We start from the raw sequence: 4,127 nt of genomic DNA, 5'->3' as shown, positions 1-4,127 counted from the left end.
GTTGCATTCCATGCAGCTAGAGGTAGAGCAAGGATGCATTTTCTTTGTTTCCATCCTCCATTTGGTGGCTCTCAATTTGCTACTTGGGCTGGGAATACTAGCTTCCCTTACATATGTGGGTGTCAGAGATAAAAAGTACTTTCCCCAACTCTTTGTTACAAAGGAAACTTGATGCTACATTACATGATGTAACTCCTCCTTTTTTTTTTTTTTGAGACGGAGTCTCACTGTGTCTCCCAGGCTGGAGTGCAGTGGCACGATCTCTGCTCACTGCAAACTCCACCTTCCGGGTTCCTGCCATTCTCCTGCCTCAGTCTCCCGAGTAGCTGGGACTACAGGCGCCCGCCACTGCGCCCGGCTAATTTTTTTGTATTTTTTAGTAGAGACGGGGTTTCACTGTTAGCCAGGATGGTCTTGATCTCCTGACCTCGTGATCCACTTGCCTTGGCCTCCCAAAGTGCTGGGATTACAGGCGTGAGCCACCGCGCCCAGCCAACTCCTCCTTTTGATTATAGGGCCTTTAGAGGAAGGTCACATGGACCGCTATTTCTGCTTTAATTCAATATAAGGATAGATGCAAGAGGGAGAAGTCAGTGTTCATGGGAGAGGGAAAAAAGGCAAGGAGAGAAAGGTGAAGTAAGAGATTTGGAATTGCAAATCTGGAGTTAAAAGAACAGCTACAGCATGGGCAGTGTCCTGCAGGCCCTCCTCTCACCACTCTGCACCCCTGAACCTTCTCCTGTGAGGGCCCCTGCACAGCCACATGACACATCGCACCTTCTACCTTGTCCTCTGTTTTAGGAATACCAGTGACAAATAACCTGATGATATGTCCAGGTTAGCATGAAAATAAGGCAACTTTCCTTTAAGAAAATAAGAAAGAGAAACAGCCTTTGATTGTCGGTCAGGAGTCCCTCTGCAGCAGGGCCAAACTCTATTTGGATGGTCCTTAGCAGCCTCTATTCCAAGAGACCTCACAAATCTGACCTCATGGGAAGGAGATTTGAGAGATGGTTAGAAAAATTTGGGGATGTCAAATAGTTTAAATCTCTGTTGTAACATACAGAGATATAGTAATGTTGTGCTTAAAAATGCTTTGCTCTAAAAGAGACATTGGATTTTTTTTTTTTTTTTTTTCAGTCGGAGTCTCACTCTGTCGCCCAGGCTGGAGTGCAGTGGTGCAGTCTCAGCTCACTGTAACCCCTGCCTCCCAGGTTCAAGCGACTCTCTTGCCTTGGCCTCCTGAGTAGCTGGGATTAAAGGTGCATGCCACCACGCCAGCTATTTTTGTGTTTTTATGGAGATGGGGTTTCACCACGTTGGCCAGGCTAGTCTCGAACTCCTAACCTCAAGTAATCTGCCCACTTCAGCCTCCCAAAGTGCTGGGATTAAAGGCATGAGCCACCACATCCAGTCAAGACACTGGACTTTTGAGAACACAATTTCTAGGAGTGTGGATAGGCAAGAGAGATGTCCAAGACAATCTGCTAGGAGCTGCTAGGGAAGCACCTTAATTTAAATTATGATAGCAGTAATACAAGCTTCAATTTCAAAAGGCAGAAGGCTAAGTTAGAAAGAAAAGGGCTTGTCATTCCTTATTACCATGGGGTGTAAGAACTGAGTGTTTCATATGGCTGAATGTTTTTGTCTAATTAAAAATAAAATGAAATTATTTTGGAAATTAAGACTTTATACTTTAAAAGAGTTTTTCTTCTATCTAGGCCAACAATATTTAGTCTTTGATGATGGCTCTTATGTAATTTCTGGGAATATTTTTGAACTATGGGCTTGTACTAATTTGCAAGGTATTGCTAGGTAATTGTTCCGGCTGGCATGCTGCTTCCCCCAGGCATTTCCAACGTTAAGGTCACTCTTTCTCCTTTTCGCTAACTAGGTGTGTTTAGTCTTGCAGGGTTATTATAATTGCTGAGCCTTAGTTCCAGCTATTCAGGTGGGTGGTAACCTATAGAAGCCCTCTATTCTATTTTTATTGGGGTTGAGGCATTATAATAAGCTCCTGGAATTTCCTCATAGGCACTACTGGAATAATTTTAGGAATATTTTTTATGATTTCTTATTAAAATGGAACACATTATCATAGCCACTGAAGAACTTAGAATAAGCCTGGTAAACAGATGTGTATGTTTCTTTTTTTTCAGGTTTTTTTTTTAATTTTTGATTTTTGTGGGTACATACTAGATACGTATATTTATGGGGTACATGAGATATTTTGATACAGGCATGCAATGTGTAATAATCTCATCATGGAAAACAGGATATCCATCCCTGCAATCATTTCATTTATCTTTCATGTTACAAACAATCCAATTATATTCTTTTAGTTATTTTAAAATATACAATTAAATCATTTTGACTATAGTCACTCTGTTGTGCTATCAAACGCTAGGTCTTATTCTTATTCTTAACCATCACCACCTCCCCACCACCCTGTACTATCCTTCCCAGCCTCTGATAACCACCTTTCTACTCTGTATCTCCATGTGTTTTATTGTTTCGAGTTTTAGATCCCACAAATAAGTAAGAACATGTGGTGTTTGACTTTCTGTGCCTGGCTTCAGATATATATGTTGCTGAACTTATATTATCTTAGGTTTCTAGTATCTTGTGAAAAATATTTAGTTTCTCACAGAGAGTTCTAATTTCTTCCAAATCTAATTCTCCTCTCTTTCTAGGCACATAGGAGGATTACACTTTCCTGCTTCCTTGCAGTTGAGTAATTAATTACTGACCCTGGGTTGTGAACAAAAGAGCTGTGTCACGTCTGGGCTAGAGCATTTCATGGCTGTTGTGCAATCCTCTAGCTCTGCTCCTTCTTTGCAGTGGTGAGCCCCACGAAGCATCACAGAAAAACAGTGGCATCTCAAGACACAGTGAGCAAATGGAGCAAACTGCACATGGAGCAAAGCCGACCTGCCAATCTGTACTAGCATAGAGTATGAGTGAAAAATCAACTCTTCTAGTTTTTAAATTATTATTATTATACTTTAAGTTCTAGGGTACATGTGCACAACGTGCAGGTTTGTTACATATGTATACATGTGCCATGTTGGTGTGCTGCACCCATTAACTCATCATTTACATTAGGTATTTCTCTTAATGCTATCCTTCCCCCTTCCTCCACCCCACAACAGGCCCCAGTGTGTGGTGTTCCCCGCTCTGTGTCCAAGTGTTCTCATTGTTCAATTCTCACCTATGAGTGAGAACACGTGGTGTTTGGGTTTCTGTCCTTGCGGTAGTTTGCTGAGAATGATGGTTTCCAGCTTCATCCATGTCTCTACAAAGGACATTAACTCATCCTTTTTTATGGCTGCATAATATTCCATGGTGTATACGTGCCACATTTTCTTAATCCAGTCTATCATTGATGGACATTTGGGTTGGTTCCAAGTCTTTGCTATTGTGAATAGTGCTGCAATAAACATATGCGTACATGTGTCTTTATAGTAGCATGATTTATAATCCTTTGGGTATATACCCAGTAATGGGATCACTGGGTCAAATGGCATTTCTAGTTCTAGATCCTTGAGGAATCATCACACTGTCTTCCACAATGGTTGAACTAATTTACACTCCCACCAACAGTGTAGAAGTGTTCCTATTTCTCCATATCCTCTCCAGCATCTGTTGTTTCCTGACTTTTTAATGATCACCATTCTAACTGGTGTGAGATGGTATCTCTTTGTGGTTTTATTAATTTTTTTATTATACTTTAAGTTCTAGGGTACATGTGCACAATGTGCAGGTTTGTTACATATGTATACATGTGCCATGTTGGTGTGCTGCACTCGTTAACTCGTCATTTACATTAGGTATATCTCCTAATGCTATCCCTCCCCACTCCCCCCACCCCATGACAGGCCACAGCGTGTGATGTTCCCCACCCTGTGTCCAAGTATTCTCATTGTTCAATTCCCACTTATGAGTGAGAACATGAGGTGTTTGGTTTTCTGTTCTTGCGGTAGTTTGCTCAGAATGATGGTTTCTAGCTTCATCCATGTCCCTGCAAAGGACATGAACTCATCCTTTTTTATGGCGGCATAGTATTCCATGGTGTATACATGCCACATTTTCTTAATCCAGTCTATCATTGATGGACATTGGGTTGG

This window comes from Pongo pygmaeus, chromosome 14 (assembly GCF_028885625.2).
Source record: "Pongo pygmaeus isolate AG05252 chromosome 14, NHGRI_mPonPyg2-v2.0_pri, whole genome shotgun sequence".
Lineage (NCBI taxonomy): Eukaryota > Metazoa > Chordata > Mammalia > Primates > Hominidae > Pongo > Pongo pygmaeus.
This window is presented reverse-complemented; position numbering follows the sequence as displayed.